Source organism: Hyla sarda, chromosome 1 (genome assembly GCF_029499605.1).
Source record: "Hyla sarda isolate aHylSar1 chromosome 1, aHylSar1.hap1, whole genome shotgun sequence".
Classification (NCBI taxonomy): domain Eukaryota; kingdom Metazoa; phylum Chordata; class Amphibia; order Anura; family Hylidae; genus Hyla; species Hyla sarda.
Window position 1 is genome coordinate 348,135,445 of NC_079189.1, and position 24,859 is coordinate 348,160,303.

At 43.0% G+C, this 24,859-nt stretch overlaps 1 long non-coding RNA gene across 1 annotated transcript in view; it reads right to left on the reverse strand.

Annotated features, from left to right (window-relative positions):
• Positions 1-628: 628 nt before the first annotated feature.
• LOC130307315 (uncharacterized) overlaps positions 629-24,859 on the reverse strand; it is a 47,659-nt gene continuing 23,428 nt past the window's right edge. Inside the window, exon 3 of the long non-coding RNA XR_008856510.1 lies at positions 629-886. This is a non-coding gene — a long non-coding RNA (uncharacterized LOC130307315). The remainder of the gene's footprint in view (positions 887-24,859) is intronic.

Here is a 24,859-nt window from a genome sequence, read left to right on the forward strand (position 1 = left end):
TGGGACTCACCACTTTTCATTGCTTCTTATTTATTAGAGTACATGCTCACAACACTAGAGGGGGAATGAGCACATCAAGACAGCAGGGGTGTACAGCTGAACAGAGTCTACAGCCCTTTTGCACTTTACAATACTCTACCGTAGAGGCCCGAAGAAGTACTGCAAAGTATGAAATGACCGTAGCCTTTGTTCAACTGTACACACCTGCTGTCTTGATGTGTTTGTTCCTCCCCATATTATTGCTTATGGATGCTTATATTTATTGGATGTTGCTTATGGATGCTTACATTTACTGAGCAACTCTAAACTTTATTGCTAGAGACTACATTTACTTTGAGTGAATCGGTATAAGCATTTTTATGCTGGTGATTGATGGTAGTAGTACCAGAAATTTCTTTTTTTATACATATCAGATAAATGACTAAATCTCTCAGTTGACCTGACCCCTAGTAATCTCTGACTCACTACAGATAGACAAACAGACAAAAAGATAGATGTGTATTTACTGTTTTTAAATGTTCAGTCAAAACTTGAGATCAAATCTCTTGATAGTAACCTTCCTGACCTGTCAAGTACAAAACTTGTAAACCCATTATAGAAAAGTCTCTGTGGCTCATAAAGGGTTATATTTATATGAAAGGATGTCGAAATTACATGAATCTTATAAAGATAGTTGCTCTTATATTTGTTTTATGGGGAAAACTACATACGTACAGTTTTAATAATATATTAAAGGCCTTTTCCACAGACCAAATCCTATTAAATAAAAATGAAGCATAAAACACGAGAGAACATTCAGTATAAAATCCTTCAGCATCTGACATATTAAAGATTCTGCGATGATGTTCATCCTGGTCATGGCTATGAAGCTGGATTCCCTTAATCCCTATGGAGATAAACTGAAATTCAAGGTTTAAGCATTCAAGAACCAATTTTCATACATAGATAACTTAGCATTTTTAGATTGAGGTCAGTCTATAACACCTGTATTTCTAAGATAATTGTTGTAGCTGAGTAAAATATTGTAGTCGTTTTTTGCAGCATATTGTTTAATTCATATCTTCGTATTTGAGAGACTTGATACAAATAGGCTGTATGTCTAAAAGTGTTTTCACATTTAAAAAGGAATTTCTTTTAACGTATGTTCCCATAGTGAATCATTATGAGTTGGTATATCAGAAAGCAGATTATAATGTTCAGCTTGAGAGATTCAAAGCAAATTGCATAGGGGAAGCTAAGGAAATGTACTGAAATAAGAAAAATACAAGCTAAATATTGACTGGTAATAGAAATACAGGTAAATCTATAATACATTCATGAAACTGAAACATTACCTTTAAAAGTCCTTAAAGTTTTGAAATTCTGAGAATTTCTTACTGATCGGTATTTTGACAGTTAACAAATTACAAATGATCATTTACTACATACAGGAGATGTGCACTATTGAAGCGTATGGAGATCAAGCACCTGATGAATAAAAAAGCATCTATTTTTTCAGGGGTTTACTGCCCTTTAGGGACTATAAACCAACCATAAACCATTTCTGTTACAAACATGAATGATGAGAGTAGTAACAGTAAAAAGAAAAAAAGTTGTTTTTGAAGGTTGACGATGACATTTTGAAATAACATTGCTGGAAACATAAGCATACAATATAAGCGTTTTGTAATTTTACCCCCTTCCTCATCCCTGTAAAGGAGAAGTATCAGGCTGAAAAAGTATCCCCCCCCCCCCTATAGGGGATAAGTTTTAGATCACGGGTGTCCCCAGGAACAAAGCGTCAAGAATAGAGATGAGCGAACTTTTGAAAAATTCGATTCGACCAATTCGCCAAATTTTTCGAAAAAATTTGGTTTGACACGGATTTGTTTGAGGTGAATCTATATTAAAAACTGCTATTTCTGGCCTACAGAGAGCATCAATAGGGGTATAGAACACTTTGCTGTGTTCTAACACGCATATGGAGTGTGCTGGATAGTGAAATAATACTGTTATTTAGTATAACATGCAGATTACAGGCATCGCTTTTAGAATCACTGCCGTAGAGCGGCACAATGACAGAGCCTGGAGGTGGCATCAGTAGGAGGAGACCATGTAGTGGCTAAATGACACAGCATGGAGTTGTTGGCAGCATGAGGAGACCATATAGTGGCTGAATGACACAGCGTGAAGGTGTTGGCAGCATGAGGAGACCATATAGTGGCTGAATGACACAGCTTGGATGAGGCTGAACATGAGGAGACCATAAAGTGGCTGAATGACACAGTGTGGAGGTGTTGGCAGCATGAGGATACCATATAGTGGCTGAATGACACAGCCTGGAGCTGGCAGCAGCATGAGTAGACACTAGGGCTTCACAATCCCTAAGATTAAAAGATGAATTTTGAAATTTAACCCCTTAAGGATGCAGGGTTTCTCCGTTTTTGCATTTTCATTTTTTTCCTCATCTCCTTCTAAAAATCATAACGCTTTAAATTTTGCACATAAAATTTCATATGATGTCCTATTTTTTGCACCACCAATTCTACTTTGCAGTGACAGTCATTTTACCAAAAAATCCTCGGAGAAACGGAAACAAAATTCATTGTGCGACAGAATTGAAGAAAAAAAATGAATTTTGTAACTTTTGGGGCTTCCGTTTCTACACAGTGCATTTTTCGGTAAAAATAATACATTATCTTTATTCTGTAGGTCCATACGTTTAAAATGATACCCTAGTTATATAGGTTGGATATCGTCGTACTTCAGAAAAAAATCATAACTACATGCAGGAAAATGTATACGTTAAAAATTCTCATCTTCTAACCCCTATAACTTTTTTATTTTTCTGTGTATGGGCCGGTATGAGGACTCATTTTTTGCATTTTTATCGTTACCATTTTTGTATTGATTGGACTTTTTGATCAATTTTTATTCATTTTTTCATGGTATAAAAGGTGAAAAAAATACGCTATGTTGGACTTTGGAATATTTTTGCACATACGCCATTGACCGTGCGGTTTAATTAACGAAATAATTTTATAGTTTGGACATTTCCACATGCAGCAATACCACATATGTTTATTTTTATTTACACAGTTTTTTTATGGGAAAAGGGGGGTGATTCAAACTTTTATTTGGGAAGAGGTTAAATGATCTTTGTTAACTTTTTTTTTTTTTTTTTGCAGTGGTATAGCTCCCATAGGGAACACAGCCTGTTGTTGGCAGCAGCATGAGTAGACACCAGGGCTTCACAATCCCTAAGAATAAAAGACAAATTTTGAAATTGAAATTGAAGATTTAGGATAGCTAGTGCTACCATAAAAAAAAATGTTTAGGCCCAGACGCAGCAGCATGAGTAAATCATATATTGCCTGATTGACATAGCCTGGAGATCGCTGAATAATGAGGAGACCATATAGTGTCTGAATGGCACAACCTGGAGTTGGCAGCAGCATGAGTAGACACTAGGGCTTCACAATCCCTAAGATTAAAAGATGAATTTTGAAATTTAAATTGAAGATTTATGGTAACTATTGTTACGATAAAAAAAAAATTTAGGTCAAGGCCCAGGCCCAGCAGCATCAATAAACCATATGCTGGCTGAATGACACAGCCAGGAGGTGACTGAAGCATGAGGAGACCATATAGAGTCTGAATGGCACAACCTGGAGTTGACAGCAGCATGGATAGACACCAGGGTTTAACAATCCCTAAGAATAAAAGATGAATTTTGAAATTTTAATTGAAGATTTAAACTAGCTAGTGCTACCATAAAAAATTTTTAGGCCCAGACCCAGGCCCAACAGCATCAGTAAACCATATATTGGCTTAATGACACAGCCTGGAGTTCACTGAAGCATGAGGAGACCATATAGTGTCTGAATGGCAAAGCCTGGAGTTGGCAGCAGCATGAGTAGACACTAGGGCTTCACAATCCCTAAGATTAAAAGATAAATTTTGAAATTTAAATTGAACATTTATGGTAACTAGTGCTACCATTAAAAAAATTTTAGATCAAGGCCCAGGCCCAGCAGCATCAGTAAACCATATATTGGCTGAATGACACAGCCTGGAGGTGGCTGAAGCACGAGGAGACCATATAGAGTCTGAATGGCACAGCCTGGAGTTGACAGCAGCATTAGTAGACATTAGGGCTTCACAATCCCTAAGAATAAAAGATGAATTTTGAAGTTTAAATTGAAGATTTAGGGTAGTTAGTGCTACCATAAAAAAAATTTGTCCCAGACCCAGCAGCATCAGTAAACCATATATTGGCTGAATGACACAGCCTGGAGTTGGCTGAAGCAAGAGGAAACCATATAGTGTCTGAATGGCACAGCCTGGAGTTGACAGCAGCATGAGTAGACACTAGGGCTTCACAATCCCTAAGAATAAAAGATGAATTTTGAAGTTTAAATTGAAGATTTAGGGTAGCTAGTGCTACCATAAAAAATGTTTAGGCCCAGACCCAGGCCCAGCAGCATCAGTAAACTATATATTGGCTGAATGACACAGCCTGGAGTTGGCTGAAGCATGAGGAAACCATATAGTCTCTGAATGACACAGCCTGGAGTTGCCAGCAGCATGAGTAGACACTAGGGCTTCACAATCCCTAAGATTAAAAGATGAATTCTGAAATTTAAACTGAAGATTTTGGGTAGCTATTGCTACCATAACAAAAATGTTATTTCCATATATTCCCATATATTGCCTGAATGACACAGCCTGGAGTTGGCTGAAGCAAGAGGAGACCATATAGTGTATGAATGGCACAGCCTGGAGTTGGCAGCAGCATGAGTAGACATTAGGGCTTCACAATCCCTAAGATTAAAAGATGAATTCTGAAAATGTATTTGAAGATTTAGAGTAACTAGTGCTACCATGAAAAATTTTTAAGACCCAGGCCCCGCAGCATCAGTAAAGCCATATATTGCCTGAATGACACAGCCTGGAGTTGGCTGAAGCATGAGGAGACCATATAGTGTCTGAATGGCGCAGCCTGAAGCCTGGAGTTGGCAGCAGTATGAGTAGACATTAGGGCTTCACAATCCCTTAGATTAAAATATTAATTCTGAAATTTTAATTGAAGATTTATGGTAACTAGTGCTACCTAAAAAAAAATTTAGGCCAAGACCCAGGCCCCGCAGCATCAGTAAACCATATATTGGCTGAATGACACAGCCTGGAATTGGCTGAAGCATGAGGAGACCATATAGTGTCTGAATGGCACAGCCTGGAGTGGCCAGAAGCATGAGGAGACCATTAAAATTTATGATTTTTTTTAATTTCAATTTAAGATTTTTAAATTGAAATTTTGAATTTTGAAATTTAAGTTAGAGATTGTGAGACAATAGGGCCTCACAATCTCTAAGAATGAATTTTGAAATTTCCATTGAAGATGTATAGTACCTAGTGCTACCATAAACATATATAGGTAATGTCCTAGGCCCAGCAGCATCACTAAACCATGTAGTTGCTGAATGACAAATACTGGAGCTGGCTGAAGCATCAGTAAACCATATATTGGATGAATGGCACAGCCTGGAGGTGGCTGAAGCATGAGGAGACCATATAGTGGCTGAATGACACAGCCTGGAGTTGGCTGAAGCATAAGAATAGACCATATAGTGGCTGAATGATACAGCCTGGAGGTGGCAGCAGCAGCATCAGGAGTCCTGAAAGTGACCGAGTGCTGCGGTGGGTGGAAATACCAGTACCCGGTGACGAAGGTGGGTGAAAAAAGGTCTGATGCGGAGGAATGTTTGTAACTGGGGAGCAGCACCTTAAATCTGTTTGGCACTATCCATATTTGTGAAGTGTTGGTGTGGCACCATGGTCAATCTACTCTCATGCATCGGGCATTGGTGGTTGGAAATCCTGGCTGATCCATGCCTGATTCATCTTCACAAAGGTCAGACTCTCCACATTTTTCGTGGACAGACGAGTTCTCCTTGGGGTGACTATGGCCCCCGCCACACTAAACACATGCTATGATGGCACACTACTGGCCGGGCAGGACAGCTTTTCCAGGGCAAACTCTGCTAGTTGTGGCCACAAATCAAGTTTGGCTGCCCAGAAGTCCAGCGGATCTTCAAGGTGTGTTGGCATGGGCATGTCAAGGTATGCCACCACCTGCTGGTTCAGGTCCTGCTCCAGGTGTGCCTGCTGCTGATGAGTGGCTTCACTATGTGGGTGAAGAAAGCTACTCATCAGCGACTGTAGACTCAGGCATCTGCAGGGGGAGCTGGTACTGCTCTTGAACCCACCCTTCTGAGCAGCCATGGCAGTGGAAGGTGAGCGCAGGGGGGCTCCCTGATTCAGACCTGCGAGAGGATGGACGATGGTGCTGATAGGTATCGGCCAACTGACTACTTAGAATGCCTCTGTAGAAGGTCATTTTGTCCTCCCTCTCAGTGGGTGTAAAAAAGGCCCCTCATTTTGTGGCGGTAGCGAGGGTCCAATAAGGTGGAGATCCAGAAGTCAACCCGCTGCCGAATGGTGACAATTCAGCTGTCACTACGTAAGCAAGTGAGCATGCTACGTGCCATTTGTGCAAGTGACTCGGAGGGACTCCCTGTCTCCATCTCCACTGCATACCGCCATGGTGTGTCTGGGTCCTCTGTCTCGCCTTCCTCCTCTCCTGTCAGATCACTAGAAAAACTGCCCATTTGGCGAAACCTAAAATGTGCTCCCCTGTGTCCCTCTCCCTCCTTCTCCTCCTCCTCCAGTTCAGCCCCCACAGGGCTCATGTGGCCGTGTAGGCGCCACGTCTCCAGTGCTCTGATCAGCCATTGTTTCCAACACGTGTTGTAAGAAATGAAGTAGTGAAATGACGTTCATCCCGTAATCCTGGCGGCTTACTAATAATGTGGCTTCCTCAAAGGGCCTGAGCAAACGGCAGGTGTCAGGTATGAGCTGCCACTGGTTCCCATTGAAGTTACACAGGGGAGTACCCCTATCCGCTTGGATCATCAAGAAATTTGTTATGGCTTTCCTCTGTTTGTACAGTCAGTCCATCATATGGAGGGTGAAATTCCAACCTGTGGCAACATCACAAATCAGACTGTGTTGGGAGATACCGTTCCGATGCTGCAGCTCAAGGAGGGTGTGCTTTGCGGTGTACGAGTGGCTGAAGTGCATACAAAGTTTCCTTTCCATAGTTAGGATGTCTTGCAAATGGGGGGAAGATTGAACCAGATTGAACACGTGTGCCATGCAGAGCGCATGGCTCAGCCTACCCAGTCGCAGTGCATACAAGATGTTCTTCTCGTTGTCAGTCACCATGGTTCCCATTTTCATTTTTTGTGGAGTAAGCATTGCGCCGATTTCTTTACGAATGACTTTTAGCAGTTCCTCCGCTGTGTGACTCTTTTCGCCAAGGCAAACCATGTGAAGAACAGCGTGACACCGCCGTGCCCTGCACACATGGTATGTTGATGGGCCACTGAGACTTGTCTGGGCAGTAAAGGATGAGGAGGCGGAGTCGCACACTGTCAAAGGACCAACGGCCTGAGAGCGTGGAGGAGCAAGCAGCGTGACCTGTCCAAGTTGGTGTTGTGGCTGTGCAGGAACCACATTAACCCAGTGAGCCGTAAAGGACATGTATTGTCCCTGACCGAAGTTACAGCTCCAGACGCCGGCGCTGCTGTGCACTTTGGTACACACTGACAGGCTCAAGGACTGGACCACCTTCTCTTCCACAAAATTGTGCAGGGCTGGTACTGCCTTCTTCGCCAAGAAATTACAGCTTGGCACTCTCCACCTCGCAAGCCATCAGTTCTCTGAAAGGTGCAGAGTCCACCTCTTGAAAAGGGAGGGACTGCAGCACCAGCAACTTAGACAGGAGCACATTCAGCTTCTGCGCCATTGAATGAGTGGGCACATACTGTTGTCTCTTGGACATGGCTTCACCGATGGATTGTTGACGGAATGGCTGCCTAAAAGTAGGAGGAGCAGGAGCATCTGGAGCGACAGAAGGAGTGTATGACACACAGCTCCCTTCGGTTGAAGTGGTGAAGCCTTGGCTGGCTGAAAGAGGGAGCGACGTGCCACTGGGTGATGCAGCAGGCTGGACCACTACATCAGAGCCACGGTTCTCCCAGTCCGCTTTATGGTGGCGAAGCATATGTTGATGCAGGGCCGTGGAGCAAACATTGGGACCCTGGCCCTGCTTCACCTTCTGCCAACATATCATACAGGTGGCTTTGTGAACCTCCTAGGGATGCTTGATGAATCGTCCTCAGTGAAAAGTGGAGCTGAACCCACAGTATAAGATACTTCTTTAGGGGAGGGAACAGCATAGGATAGAGGCAATGGGAGGACAGAGACTGCTCTTGGGCCATGCCAACTGAGGGTTGTGTCTGATGAACTGTTGACTGGGGGTGTCAGATGGCACTTGTGATGAAGTAGATGATCGTGTTAACCTATCGACGACGGCAGATGGGTTGCTGGTCGAGACACAACCGCTATCTGATACCAGGAGCTGAGGCCTCTCACTGCAACTCCTGCTGCCACTTGCCCCTAGTCTGCTGCGACCTCTGCCTGAAGGATTTACGCCTCTGCCACTCTTCTGTGCACGTCCTCTCACTTCTCTGCCTGACATACTTAGTGCATATATGAGGGGAGTACAATACACTTCACTACGCTTAACCCCTTAAGGACACAGCCCATTTTCACCTCTAGGACGCAGCCCTTTTTTGCACATCTGACCACTGTCACTTTAAACATTAATAACTCTGGAATGCTTTTACTTATCAATCTGATTCCGAGATTGTTTTTTCGTGACATATTCTACTTTAACATAGTGGTAAATTTTTGTGGTAACTTGCATCCTTTCTTGGTGAAAAATCCAAAAATTTGATGAAAAAATTGAAAATTTTGCATTTTTCTAACTTTGAAGCTCTCTGTTTGTAAGGAAAATGGATATTCCAAATATTTTTTTTTGGGATTCACATATACAATATGTCTACTTTATATTTTCATCATAAAATTTATGAGTTTTTACTTTTGGAAGACACCAGAGGGCTTCAAAGTTCAGCAGCAATTTTACAATTTTTCACAAAATTTTCACACTCGCTATTTTTCATGGACCAGTTCAGGTTTGAAGTGGATTTGAAGGGTCTTCATATTAAAAATACCCCATAAAAGACCACATTATAAAATCTACACCCCCCAAAGTATTCAAAATGACATTCAGTAAGCGTTTTAACCCTTTAGGTGTTTCACAGGAAAAGCAGCAAAGTGAAAGAGAAAATTCAAAATCTTCATTTTTTACACTTGCATGTTCTTGTAGACCCAATTTTTTAATTTTTACAAGGGGTAAAAGGATAAAATTTATACTTGAATTTGTAGCCCAATTTCTCTCGAGTAAGCACATACCTCATATGTCTCTGTAAATTGTTCGGCGGGCGCAGTAGAGGGCTCAGAAGCGAAGGAGCGACAAGGGGATTTTGGAGAGTACGTTTTTCTGAAATGGTTTTTTGGGGGCATGTTGCATTTAGGAAGCCCCTATGGTGCCAAAACAGCAAAAAAAAAAACATGGCATACCATTTTGGAAACTAGACCCCTTGAGGAACGTAACAAGGAATTAAGTGAGCCTTAATACCCCACAGGTGTTTCATGACTTTTGCATATGTAAAAAAAAAAAAAAAAAAAAATTTCACTAAAATGTGTGTTTCCCCCCAAATTTCACAATTTTGCAAGGGTTAATAGCAGAAAATACCCCCCAAAATTTGTAACCCCATCTCTTCTGAGTATGGAGGTACCCCATAAGTTGACCTGAAGTGCATTACGGGCGAACTACAATGCTCAGAAGAGAAGGAGTCATATTTGGCTTTTTGAGAGCAAATTTTGCTCGGGGGGCATGTCGCATTTAGGAAGCCCCTATGGTGCCAGGACAGCAAAAAAAAAATGACATGGCATACCATTTTGGAAACTAGACTCCTTGAGGAAAGTAACAAGGGATAATGTGAACCTTAATACCCCACAGGTGTTTCACGACTTTTGCATATGTAAAAAAAAAATTTTTTTTTTACCAAAAATGCTTGGTATAGCAAAAATTTTACATTTTTAAAAAAGGTAATAGCAGAAAATACCCCCCAAAATTTGAAGACCAATTTCTCCCGATTCAGAAAACACCCAATATGGGGATGAAAAGTGCTCTGCTGGCGCACTACAGGTCTCAGAAGAGAAGGAGTCACATTTGGCTTTTTGGAAGCAAATTTTGCTCTGGGGGCATGCCGCATTTATTAAGCACCTATGGTGCCAGGACAGAAAAAAAAAACACATGGCATACCATTTTGGAAACTAGACCCCTTGGGGAACGTAACAAGGGGTAAAGTGAACCTTAATACCCCACAGGTGTTTCACGACTTTTGCATATGTAAAAAAAAAAAATGTTTACACTAAAATGCTTGTTTTCCCCCAAATTTTACATTTTTACAAGGGATAATAGCAGAAAATACCCCCCAAAATTTGTAACCCCATCTCTTCTGAGTATGGAAATACCCAATAAGTGGACGTGAAGTGCACTGGGGGCGAACTACAATGCTCAGAAGAGAAGGAGCATCATTGAGCTTTTGGAGAGAGAATTTGGCCATGTGCATTTCCAAAGCCCCCCCGTGGTGCCAGAACAGTGAACCCCCCCACATGTGACCCCATTTTTAAAACTACACCCCTCACGGAAGGTAATAAGGGGTGCAGGGAGAATTTACACCCCACTGGCATTTGATGGATCTTTGGAACAGTGGGCTGTGCAAATTAAAAATTTTATTTTTCATTTTCACAGACCCCTGTTTCAAAGATCTGTCAGACACCTGTGGGGTGTAAATGCTCACTGTACCCCTTGTTACATTCCGTGAGGGGTGTAGTTTCCAAAATGGGGTCACATGTGGGTATTTATTGTTTTGCACTTATGTCAGAACCGCTGTAAAATCAGCCACCCCTGTGCAAATCACCAATTTAGACCTCAAATTTACATGGTGCACTCTCCCTTCTGAGCCTTGTTGTGCGCCCCCAGAACACTTTGCGCCCACATATGGGGTATCTCCGTCCTCAGGAGAAATTGCGTTACAAATTTTGGAGGCTTTTTTTCTTTTACCGCTTGTGAAATTTTAAAGTATGGGGCAACACCAGTATGTTAGTGTACAAAAATGTTTTTTTTTTTACACTAACATGCTGGTGTAGACCCCAACTTTACCTTTTCATAAGGGGTAAAAGGAGAAAAAGCCCCCCAAAATTTGTTAGGCAATTTCTCCCGAGTACGGCGATACCCCATATGTGGCCCTAAACTGTTGCCTTGAAATACGACAGGGCTCCAAAGTGAGAGCGCCATGTGCATTTGAGGCCTAAATTAGGGATTTGCATAGGGGTGGACATAGGGGTATTCTACACCAGTGATTCTCAAACAGGGTGCCTCCAGCTGTTGCTAAACTCTCAGCATGCTTGGACAGTCAATGGCTGTCCGGAAATGCTGGGAGTTTTTGTTTTGCAACAGCTGGAGGCTCCATTTTGGAAACACTGCTGTAGGATACGTTTTTCATTTTTATTGGGGGGGTAGGGGTGGTGGTGGGGGGGCAGTGTACGTGTGTATATGTAGTGTTTTACTCTTTATTTTATGTTAGTGTAGTGTAGTGTTTTTAGGTTACATTCACACTGACGGCGGTTTACACTGAGTCTCCCGCTAGGAGTTTGAGCTGCGGCTGCAGCTCAAACTTGAAGCAGGGAACTCACTGTAATCCGTCGCCAGTGTGAATGTAACCTGTACATTCACATGGGAGGGGGGGAACTACAACTCCCAGCATGCACTGACAGAACGTGCATGCTGGGAGTTGTAGTTTTGCAACAGCTGGAGGCACACTGGTTGGAAAATACTGAGTTAGGTAATAGAACTTATTACCTAACTCGGTATTTCCCAACCAGTGTGCCTCCAGCTGTTGCAGAACTACAACTCTCAGCATGTACTGATTGCCAAAGGGAATGCTGGGAGATGTAGTTATGCAACAGCTGGAGGCACGCAAGTACAACTTCCAGCATGCCGAGACAGCCATTTGCTGTTCCTGAATGCTGGGAGTTGTAGTTTTGCAAGATTTAGAGGGGTTCAGGCTAGAGATCACTGACAGTGGTCTCTAAACTGTGGCCCTCCAGATGTTTCAAAACTACAAATCTCAGCATGCTAAGACAGCAAACTGCTGTCTGGGCATGCTGGGAGTTGTAGTTTTGTAATATCTGGAGGGCTACAGTTTAGAGACCACTGTCAGTGATCTCCAGCCTGAACCTCTCTAAATCTTGCAAAACTACAACTCCCAGCATGCCAACACAGCAAACAGCTGTCAAGGCATGGTGGGAGTTGTAGTTTTGCAACATCTGGAGGGCGACAGTTTAGAGACCACTCTCTAAACTGTCGCCCTGCAGATGTTGCTAGGCAACAGACTCTGGACACGCGGCGTCATACTTACCTCCACCGCCGCCGTAATCACAGCCGCCGCCGGGTAAGTGGCGCCGCCGCTATTACACGGTTCCCCCCACTGTGCCCGGACACCGATGGGTGGGCATAGCGGGGGGAACCGAACTTTAACCCCCCCGCCCCCAGTCTGCTATTGGTCGGCCGCTCCGCCGATCAATAGCAGGGATAGGAGGGGTGGCAACCCTGCCACCTCACTCCTATCTCTTCTAGGGGGATCGAGGGTGTCTTGGACACCCCCGATCCCCCTTATTTTATCGCGGCGCTGCGATTGATGGGCAGGGGGAGAGTGCTCCCCCTGCAAACACCGTAGATGCCGTGATCAGAACTGATCACGGCATCTATGGGGTTAATGCTGCCGGGACCGGCGCGATCGCGGCCCCGGCAGCTGCGGTGGGACTCCGGCTGTGATTGACAGCATAGTCCCACCCGCGATCTCCTGCACTGCCCGGGGCAGAGCAGGAGATCGCTTGGACGTATGCATACGTCCATTTGCGCGAACGTGTAATTCGCCTGGACGTATGCATACGTCCAATAGCGGGAAGGGGTTAAAAAAGTATCTGAGTACAACACCAGCCGGTGAGTACTTTCACAGTATGTAGACCTTTGACAGATTAACAGGTAAAAAATAGTACACTACTTAGATGTATGTATGTGGTATCAGGTATGCACTTATTAGGGCAGAAAAATGCATTACAGTATGCTTACAAAAAGTATCTTAGTACAACACCAGCTGGTGAGTACTTTTGCCTGAACTTTCACAGTATGTAGGCCCTTGACAGATTATCAGGTACAGAATAGTACCCTACTTAGATGTACATATGCGTTATGCACTCATGAGGGTATAAAAATGCGCTACAGTTACCTTAAGAAAAACATATTTTTGTAAAACACCAGCAGTACACAACAGTGCTGCAGCACAAAAAAGCTGTGTACTAAACACAAAATTGCACTCTGTCAAACACTATTAGGAATGGACTGCTGTGTGTTATGCCGTCTACAGACTAGTATAACCAGCAGATGATTTTCTCTTGAAGAGACACTGAATTGCGCAGTAAAATTATTCCTGCCTCCTCTGCTAAGGTTTATGAAATTGAGACAGCTTGTTGAAATGTATGAGGCAACACACAGCTATCTGCCCTTCTCTGTAATACTATGCCGAAGAAAGTGACTGGGAGGTTAATGCCTGCAGCTGCAGTAAAAATCCTTTTCGGTGAAAAAAACAAAGCTCTCCGTCCACGAGAATGCTGATGTGACTAGGAAGATGTTAAACGCTGCTGGACTGTGCTTTTCTCTGCTGTCTCTGCTCTGCTGACCCTTCTGCAGTATATTGTAATGAAGTGAGGAGCAGGATTATGGCTGCTGATTATATAGGGCTGTGACATCACAGGGGTGACTGGCTGCTGATAGGCTGCATCCTGCATGTGATTCAGGATATTCCCACCTACTTCCCTTCCCGCCTTGCCTTCCCACCTTCCCAGCGTTCCTTGCCCCATGTACTGACATGTGGATCCGCCATTTTAGATGCCCGGAAGCTTGCATAGCTTAATGAAGCTATTCGTGCAATAGAATCGTGGCGATATTCGCATTCGTTGCAAATCAAATATTTCCTAAAATTTGTAACGAATTTGGGTTTGTCAGCTTCGATTTGCTCATCTCTAGTCAAGAGCCAAGCATGAAGCAACGGCCGACACATGCCCTCCATATATCTCTATGGGAGAGCCGAAGATAGCCGAACGGCTCTCGCATAGAGAAACATGAAGGAAGCATGTCCTCCGCCCTTCGTTCAGAGTTCGACACACCCAGCTGACAGGGAAAACCGGGGTCCCATACAGGAGATCGCGAAGGGTCCTAGCAGTCAGACCCCCCACAATCTAAAACTTATCTCCTATCCAACCAGGGTCCCCCACACTATCTACCTGTACATACTGGATAGCATGGTTGAGACTGCTATCAGTTTCCGTTTAACCCCTTAAGGACCTAGGGTGTATGGGCACACCCTGGGTCCTTGGTACTTAAGGACCCAAAGGGCCAAAGATTGGAGATCACAGTGCAGTGGTTTTTAAACCATGACCCTGTAAATCTTGCAAAACTACAATTCCCAGCATGTATGAACAGCAAACGGCTGTCTTGCCATCCTGGGAGTTGTAGTTTCGTACCTCCAGCTGTTGTATAACTACGTCGGAGATCAGTACATGCTGGGCATTGTACTTTTGCAACAGCTGGAGGCACACTGGTTGGAAAATACTGAGTTAGATAACAGAACTTAACTGAAGGTTTTCCAACCAGCGTGCCTCCAGCTGTTGCAAAAGTACAACTCCCAGCATGCACGATCTGTCAGTGAATGTTGGGAGTTGTAGTTTTGCAACAGCTGGAGGTTTTACACGGGCGGGTTTACAGTGAGTTTCCTGCTTCATGTTTGAAAGGTGGCAAATTTTCTGCCGCAGTGCAAACTCCTAGTGGGAAACTCACTGTAAACCCCCGCCCGTGTGTAGGGCTGCCATCAGAAATTTCGGGGCCCCTTACATAGCTTCAGGCCTGGGCCACCATCACCCCCCTCAGGTAGGTAATGCCCCCATTATACAGTGACCCCAGTAGATAGTTCCCCCATGTAGGTCATGCAGGTAGGTAATGCCATCCATGTAAGTAATAATGCCCCAAATTATACCCTGGGGTCACATTCAGTGTATCAATGGTGGGTAATAATGCCCCCAGCTAGTTCATAATATGCCCAGTTATGTAATAATGCCCCTCACATAGCAGGTAATGCCCCCAGTTATGTAATAATGCCCCTTACATAGCAGGTAATGTTCCAGTAGGCTAAAAAATGCACCATTTAGCAAATAATGCCCCCACATAGGTAAAAATTGCCCCCAAATATATTTTCTAAAACAATTAAAAAAAATCCACTCACCTTTCCGCCGATCCTGCGCTGAGGCTGGGCGATCAGCAGCCTCCAGGGCGGCGCAGGACTTCTCCGGCAGGCTGTGTGATGAAATTACATCATCACACAGTCTGCTGTGCAATGTATGCTCTTGTACGTACATTGCGTACGCTATTTGCGTAATGTATGTACAGGAGCCGGAAAATGCTATAGCCTGTACGTACATTATGTACGCAATTTGCGTACTGTAGGTCCAGAAGCAGTCTCTGGCTTCTGTACTTCCCTTGCCGCAGGGGGGTACAGCAGGGCCCGGGCCCCTTACTGGTGTACTGGCTGTACCCCCCTGACAGCGGCCCTGCCCGTGTGAATGTACCCAAAAAACACTACACTATACTAATACATAATAAAGGATAAAACACTACATATACACCCCCTTACACTGTTCTCCCCCCAATAAAAATGAAAAAAGTATCGTACGGCAGAGTTTCCAAAACTGAGCCTCCAGCTGTTGCAAAACAACAACTCCCAGCATTTCTGGACAGCCACTGACTGTCCAGGCATGCTGGAAGTTTAGCAACAACTGGAGGCACTCTGTTTGAGAATCACTGGATTAGAAGACCCCTATGTCCACCCCTATGCAGTCCCTATTAAGTCCTCAAATGCGCATGACGCTCTCTCACTTCAGATCCCTGTTGTATTTCAAGGAAACAGTTTAGGGCTACATATAGGGTAATTTCTTCGGAGAAATCGGGTTACAAATTTTGGGGCTGTTTCTCCTTTTACCCCTTATGAAAAGGAAAAGTTGGGGTCTACATCAGCCTGCTAGTGTAAAAAAAATATTTTTACACTAACATGCTCGTCTTGCCTCAGTACGGAAAGACCCCATATGTGGGCGTAAAACGCTCTGCGGGAGCACAACAAGGCTCAGGAGTGAGAACACCATGTACATTTTACGCCTAAATTGGTGATTTGCACAGGGGTGGCTGATTTTACAGCGGTTCTGACATAAAAGCAAAAAAAGAAATACCCACATGTGACCCCATTTTGGAAACTACGCCCCTCACGGAACACACATAACAGTACCCCCCCCCCCCTCCTTTGGTCTCTACCTCCTTTTATGATTCAGAAAACTCCTGAGAAGGTCACGGTCCAGGATATTCTCCTCAGGCTCCCAAGTTCTCTCCTCAGGACCGTAACCCTCACAGTGGACCAGAAAAAATAGTTTACCTCTCACGGTTTTAATGGCAAGAATCTCTTTAACTTTGTAGACATCAGAAGAGAAGGAGACAGGTGTGGGGACAAGATTATTTTGAGAAAACCAGTTTATGACAAGAGGCTTGAGGAGACAAATGTGGAAGGAATTGGGAATACCTAACATAGCAGGTAGACAGAGTTTGTAGGAGACAGGATACATTTTTTGTAGAATATAAAATGGACCAAGGTAGAGAGGACCAAGCTTGTAACAGGTTATCTTGAAGCAGATGTACTTGAATGAAAGCCACACCATGTCACCAGAAGAGAAGGACATAGGAGGTCTTCTACTCTTATCAGCTTGCGCCTTCATGCTTGAAGAAGCCTGGTATGACGACTGTCGGGTCTGTTGCCAGATGCTGGAGAAGTCAAGCACCAGCTCATCAGAGTCCGTAGACAAAAAAGGGAGACAAAAAAGGGAGATGACCTTGTGGACTCGGAATCCTTATGATTATATGAGAATTCAGCCCAGGGTAGAAGGTCGACCCAATCGTCTTGACGAGCTGAAATAAAATGCTGAAGATAAGTCTCTAGGATTTGATTAATCCTCTCCAACCTGACCATTGGACTGAGGGTGGTAGGCCGAGGAAAAGTCCAGATTGATGTCCAGACGGTTACAAAGGGCTCGCCAGAACTTAGAGACAAACTGCACACCACGATCTGAAACTATATGCTGAGGAAGACCATGTAAACGAAAGACATGCAACAAGAAGTACTTCGCCAGCTATGGGGCAGAAGAAAGACCTGGTAGAGGAATAAAATTAGCCATCTTGGAAAACCGATCTACAACTACCCAAATTACAGTGTTATTATGAAATGTTGGCAAATCGGTGATGAAATCCATGGCGATATGGGAACAGGGAGTCTCCGGAATGGGTAAAGGCTGTAAAAGTCTTACAGGTCTCTGTCGAGGAGTTTTGTCACGGGCACAAGTTTCACAGGAATGAACAACATCAGAAATATCACGTTCAAGATGGGGCCACCAGTAGCGCCAGGAGTTTAGAAGTAAAGTCTTGCGTATACCAGGATGACCTGCTGTTAAGGAAGAGTTACCCCATTTCAGTACCTTGTATCTCAATCTGGCGGGCACAAAGGATTTTCCTGGAGGAACTTGCTGAATTTCAGCAGGAGCGGCAGGAATCAAACGGTCAGGAGGAATAATATGCCTAGGCATGGAGTCCAAACCAATGATGTCAAAGAACCTGGAGAGAGCATCTGCCCTGATTTTCTTATCTGCCGGATGGAAGTGAATGAAGAAGTTGAACCTAGAAAAGAACAGTGACCACCTTGCCTGGCGGGGGTTCAAACGCTGAGCAGACTTAAGGTATAGAAGATTCTTATGGTCGGAGTAAATGCTGATCGGATGAGAAGAACCTTCCAATTAATGTTGCCATTCCTCCAGGGCTAGCTTGATAGGGAGGAGTTAACGATCTCCTATGGAGTAATTCCTCTCAGCAGGAGAGAAGGTCTTGGAGAAGAACCCATAAGTTACAGTCTTGCCCTTGGCGTTTTTCTGAGTAAGAATGGCACCCGCTCCAATAGATGAGGCATCAACTTCCAAAGCAAAGAGCCTCTCCAGATCTGGTCTTGTAAGCACGGGAGCAAAGGCAAATGCAGGCTTTAAACGGGAGAAGGCCTCTTCAGCCTCTTGAGGCCACGATTTAGGATTAGAAGTCTTCTTAGTGAGAGCCACAATTGGAGCAACCAAGGACGAAAAATGTGTGATAAATTGACGATAATAGTTAGCGATTCCCAGAAAGCGTTGAATAGCACGTAGGCCCGAAGGATGAGGCCAATCCAATACTGCAGATAATTTTTCTGGATCCATCGGCAGGCCCCGATGAGAGACAATGTAGCCAAGAAATGGAAGACTAGACTTCTCGAACAGGCATTTCTCCAGTTTGGCGTAGAGATGAAGAACCAGACGAACATGAGTACGATGTTCCTCTAAGTTGGAAGAGAAGATCAGGATGTAATCTAGGTATACGACAACACAGGTGTAGAGAAGATCACGGAAGATATCATTGACAAACTCTTGAAAAACGGCTGGAGCATTGCAGAGACCAAAAGGCATTACAAGATACTCAAAATGTCCCTCACGAGTATTGAAGGCCGTTTTCCATTTATTTCCCTTGCGGATACGAATGAGGTTTCTCCAACTTGGAGAAAACCTTGGCACCACGTAGACGGTCAAAAAGTTCTGAGAGGTAGTGGGTAACGGTTCTTGACTGTGATTTTGTTAAGTCCCCTGTAGTCAATGCATGGACAGAGTGAGCCATCCTTCTTCCCTACAAAGAAGAAACCAGCTCCAGCAGGAGAAGAGGACTTACGGATAAATCCCTTTTGGAGATTCTCCTTGATATACTCAACCATGGCTTTGGTCTCAGGGACCGATAGAGGGTATATCCTTCCACGAGGAGGAGTGGTACCAGCCAGAAAATCTATAGGGCAGTTGTAAGGATGATGTGGAGGCAGAGACTCAGCTTGAATCACCATCATATTTAGAAGGTAAAGGCAGACATAGCTGGGAGCCAGAAGACACTGGAGGAACTGGTGGTGGGAGTGGGCCAGGTTGCAGTACTTGCTGCTGTTGCTGCAAGGCCAATAGCTGTTGCATCATAGCAGACAGTTTGGTAAGTTGCTGCGCCTGTCACGCCAATTGCTAAGACTGACGTTCCACAATGGAGGGAAGATCCGTGACTTCATGCAGGGGTACCTCAGCGGGATCCATGACCGGATCTTGCTGTAAGACTCATGTTTCAGTAGACTGGAACACTGATGATAGTGGATCCACTGGACCTGTGTGGTAGATGACTCGGACCATACCAGGGAGCAGAGTCAAAGGTGCCGCTGGTTTTCACCAGAGCCCACCGCAAAGTGGGATAGACTTGCTGCGGCAGGGGGCACCCACCTGTACAGCTCATAGTCAGGATAGCAGAAGGTCAAGGCAGCAAGCACAGTAGCATAGTCAGGAACGTAACAAGTAGTCAGTAGGCAGGCGGCAAAGGAGCAAGGTCAGGTCACGGAGCAAGGGTATGATACACGGAAAGCCAACTCTCAGGAACACTTTCTCTCAGGCACTAGGGCAACAAAGATCCGGCAGAGAAGTGTGGGAGATGGAGGAATTTATCAATGAGCCACAGTTGTTACTTCACTAATGGGTGCACAGGGAGACAGGGAGATGCGCACCGGAGCAGAGAGGCAAAGGCGGGGGCAGGAGAAGCACAAGGTGAGTGAGGGGCTGAGATTCGCATGCGGGCACGTACTGCAATGCGAATCCCAGCCCCGTCGCCAGCACATAATGTAACAGTACATACGTGGTATGCCCTTATGAGGGGAGTACAATGCGCTCCATTATGCTTAAAACAGTATTTGTCTCGAACAGCAGCAGGTATGTACTTTTGGCTGGCCTTTCACAGTAACTATGCCCTTAGGACTTTAACAGGAACAAAATGGTACAAGACCAATGTACACACAGGTTACACTTAATAGAGGACAATACACTCCGCTACTCAACCAGCATAAATAGCAGGTGATTATGGCTTTTAGTGCTCTGCTCACCCTAACTGAGTGGCTACTATTAGCTTTTCAAATGTTGTACACACCAGTGCTGCAGCACACAGTCTCTGTGTACTACACCCAAAAATGCCCTTTCTCTCTCAATCTCTCTCCCTTCCCTACCAGTGCTTCTAGGCTGGATTTGGGCTTGAGATGAGTCGCTGCTGTAATACACACACAATTGCACTTTGTCTCTCAATCTCTCTTCCTTCCCTATCAATGCTTCTAGGCTGGATTTGGGCTTGAGGTGAATCGCTGCTGTTATACACCCACAATTACACTTTCTCTTTCAATCTCTCTCCCTTCCCTATCAGTGCTTCTAGGCTGGATTTGGGCTTGAGGTGAATTGCTGCTGTAAAAATGCTTTTCTTTGCAACACACTGCTCTCTGTCCCTCTCTCTCTGCAATAGAATGCTGATGTGAGTGGTGGCAAGATGGCTGCTGATTATATAGGGCTGTGACATCACAGGTGTGGCTGGCTGCTGATAGGCTGCATGTTGCATGTGATTCAGGGTCATCCCGCCTACCCTTGTTACCGCCTTCCCAGCATTCCTTGCCCCATGTCCTGACATGTGGAGCTACCATCTTAGATGCCCAGGAGCCTGGACCGCACTAAATGGAGTTTAATGAAGCGATTTGTGCAATTGAATCGCGGCGATATTCCCATTTGTTGCAAAGCAAATTTTTCCTGAAATTCATAAAGAATTCGAATTCATCAGATTCGATTCGCTCATCCCTAATTACAGTATACGCTATAGAAACTAAAAGAATATGTTACTCTCTAGCAGGCCTATTCACATGCATCGGGCAAGTTACTTGGTTTTGCTATAGTTGTAATTAAAACCAAGGTTGTCAGCAAACATCAATCTTTTTGTTTTTCGTAAGATCTGGGAAATATTTACTTTAAACATTGGCAATGCAGCTATTAATGCCGCAGGCATGGCATATCTAAAGACATATACAGTCTTTTGTTTTCTCAAAGGTTTGCAGCATCTGCTTTCACAGATTCTTTGGGGTAATAACAGCATAGAAAATGCATGTCTTCACTTAAAGGAATCTTCAATCTGTAGAATGTATTTGATCAAGGAATACATTGTCAAATAAATCTACCTTCCTCAATATGCACTTTCCCACATAATGAACTATAGAAGCTCGTGTTGAATATCTGCTGAGCTCTGCCACTCCATTGCCTTTAATCACCAGCACTTAACAGCTGTTAAATAACAATATAGTTTTCTAATTTGCATCATATATCATAAACTATAGTGATGATTATACTTTATGAATCCCTTAACTGAAACCTTAATACGCTTTCAACATGATTAACCGACAAATAAGACAGACAAAGTTAAGCGATTGAGATGCTTTTACTGCATAAATAAAACCGATACTTTGCAACGTAAAAGCGTTTCCAAGTGTCTTCATATATCTGGCCATTATGCTCCAGAGGAACACCGGGTCATTTACATGAATGGCAGAATATTCACTTTCTGTCTCATAATTTGTAATAAAATATTATAATCCCAGACGTAGTTATACCTAAGGAATTCTGTACTATTGATTTAAAAAGAAAGCAGCATATTTTAAAGTGAGAAAAGGCAGGCTATTTTCATTGTCCCATAGGAAGCATTACCCTTGCATATGTTAATGTGCCGCAGCATTCTGGTATGCCGTCTGTAATAGACGAAGATAAAGAAAGAATCTTAGATTACTAACAAAACCGGCAGAGGTATCATACTAGAATATTCCACAATATTACACAGTAACTGTATTTTGACATTGTGAAGAAGAAAATAATTGATTTTAGTAAGACTATATTTTTCTATACTACAGTATATATGATTTTTAGTAAGACTATATTCTACTACAGTGGAAAACAAGTATTACACTTCATTAGCTCAATAGTTCATTTTTTACTTAGTAAGCAAATAAGGTTTTAATGGTTTGTAACAGATTGCAAAAGTCTGTGGGAGGTCAAACATTACACATAGCTCTTCTGAATATAAGTACAGAGGAATAAGAGGTGGTAAGAGCCACCTTGCTGTGTAATGTGTTTGTTTTTTATTTTATAAAAGTAAATATTTATTCATAGATTCTAAATAAAATAATGAATATAGCAATGCATTGCCTACTTTAGGTAAATGAAAATATCACTTGTTTTGTCATACATTCAGCTTTATACTTCATATATATCTAATGGATCTCTCGATCAGATAGTTTATTTAGACTATTTGTATTAAACTATCTCTATAATCCTAAAACACTTGAATAGTATCTTAAATATTACATTATCATGGAGACAACCCTTTTTCCTTTGACAGACTGAAGCACATTGATGTCCCCTTCTTTTGACCCTTTTCTATTAGCCAGAATAGAATGCTGTTCTGTAAGAGCAACTCCCACTCTGAAAGACTCAAGCTGTCCAGTTATTATGGCAATGACCACTTGTATCAATATATTCTCAAATTTCCCTTGATGTAGCCAATGTCTCATGCACTATTTTCAATGAGCGCTTGCTTTTTTGTGGTACTAATTGTGTATATACCAATTAGTACTACTTTGATTTAGATGATTTTTTGATCAATTGTTATTCCAGAAGAGAAATTTTTTTTTTTATTCTGTAATTTTATGCTTTTTTTTTTCTCCATTTACACTGTTCACTGTGCAGGACCAATAATATTACAATATAAATCTGCCATAACAAATCAGATTTTTTACATTTTTGTTATTTGATAAATGGGAAATTGGGGTGATTACAATTTTTATCATGGGGGGAAACTTCTTTTCTTTTATTCTCTTTTAAATCTTTTAAATGTTTACTATAAACAATTTTTTACACATTTTTGGTCCCCTAAGGGACTTGTATGAGAAATCATTTGATTGCTCATACAGATAAATGCAGGACTATTGCACTGCACTGATCCATTCAATAGGTGATCTGCTAATACAGCCTTCCTATGGCCAATTATAAAAGGCAGATCAGTCTTTGCAGGCACCAAGGCCTTCAAATGGCCTTACATCATCACATATTGATTGAATGCCCTTATTATATTTAGCAGGAGCTTTTAAACAGTAAAATAACAGAAATCACCTCTGGAAATGAAGAGAGCTCCCAAGTCATTTACATTCACCTTCAATGGCTCATTTATTTTACAAACTGAATGCTCATGATCCCTTAGTCTAATTCATGTAATACTAATACTAGTGGCTATGCAAGAAGTAATAACTCAGTTCTCAATCATTATTTGTATATGGATAGACTGAAAACTAATTTGGGGATGGGGTGCTTCTTACACCTTTTACTGTTTGACTGTGCATTTTTACTGCCTTTTACTGTGCAGTCAAACTGACGTGTTATCTTGGTTCTTCAAGATTAGTACGATTACAACACCCAATTTACATAATTTACATAAGATTTTTATAAATAAGTATACCTAAATTTGCCCTGTTCTGAATTTTGTGCACCATGATTATAGATGAGTGAATTGAAACTAATGAACCCAAATTCGCTACGAATTTCATGAAATATATGACTCACAACGAATGTGAACATCGCATAAGTAACTTCATTAAACTCTGTTTACTGCGGTCCAGGCTCCAGGGCATCTAAAATGGCAGATCTGCATGTCAGTACATGGAGCAAGGAACGCTGGGAAGGTGGGAAGGCAAGGCGAGAAGCAAAGTAGGCGGGATGCCCCTGAATCACATGCAGCATGCATCCTATCATCAGCCAGTCACCCCTGTGATGTCACAGCCCTATATATTCGGCAGCCATTTTGCGGCTTGTCATATTATTCATTAGACTGCATACAGATAGGACGGACATCGCTGTGTGTGTGAGTTACACAGAAAAGCTCATTCCAGCAGCTTTTCACATCCTAGTCACATCAGCGTTCTGGTGGACAGAGAGCAGTGTTTTTTTCACTGAAAAGGATTTTTACAGCAGCCATTAACCTCCCAGTTACTTTCTTCAGCATTGTATTACATATAGGGGTAGATAGCTGTGTGTTGCTTCATACATTTCAACAAGCTGTCTCAACTTCATAAACCTTAGCAGAGGAGGCAGGAAGAATTTTTCAGCTCAATTCTGTGTCTTTGTTCCACAACAAATCATCTGCTGGTTATAGTAGTCTGTAGACTAACCCAGCAGTCCATACAAACATCTAAGTAGTGTACTATTTTGTACCTTTTAGTCTGTCAAGGGCCAACATACTGTGAAAGTCCAGGCAAAAGTAATCACCAGCTGGTGTTTTACGAAAATATTTTATTTAAACGTACTGTACCGCATTTTTATGCCCTCATAAGTGCATACCACATACCTACATCTAAGTGGTGTACTATGTTGTGTCTGTTAATCTGTCAAGGGCCTACATACCGTGAAAGGACAGCCAAAAGTAATCACCGGCTGGTGTTTTACTCAAATAATTTTTGAGGCATACAGTAGCGCATATTTCTGACCTCATAAGTGCATACCACATACCTACATCTAAGTAGTGTACTATTTTGTACCTGTTAATCTGTCAAGGACCTACATACTGTGAAAGTCCAGGTAAAAGTAATCACCAGCTGGTGTTTTACTAAAATATTTTTTTAAACGTACTGTACCGCATTTTTCTGCCCTCATAAGTGCATACCACATACCTACATCTAAGTGGTGTACTATTTTGTGCCTGTTAATCTGTCAAGGGCCTACATACTGTGAAAGGACAGCCAAAAGTAATCAC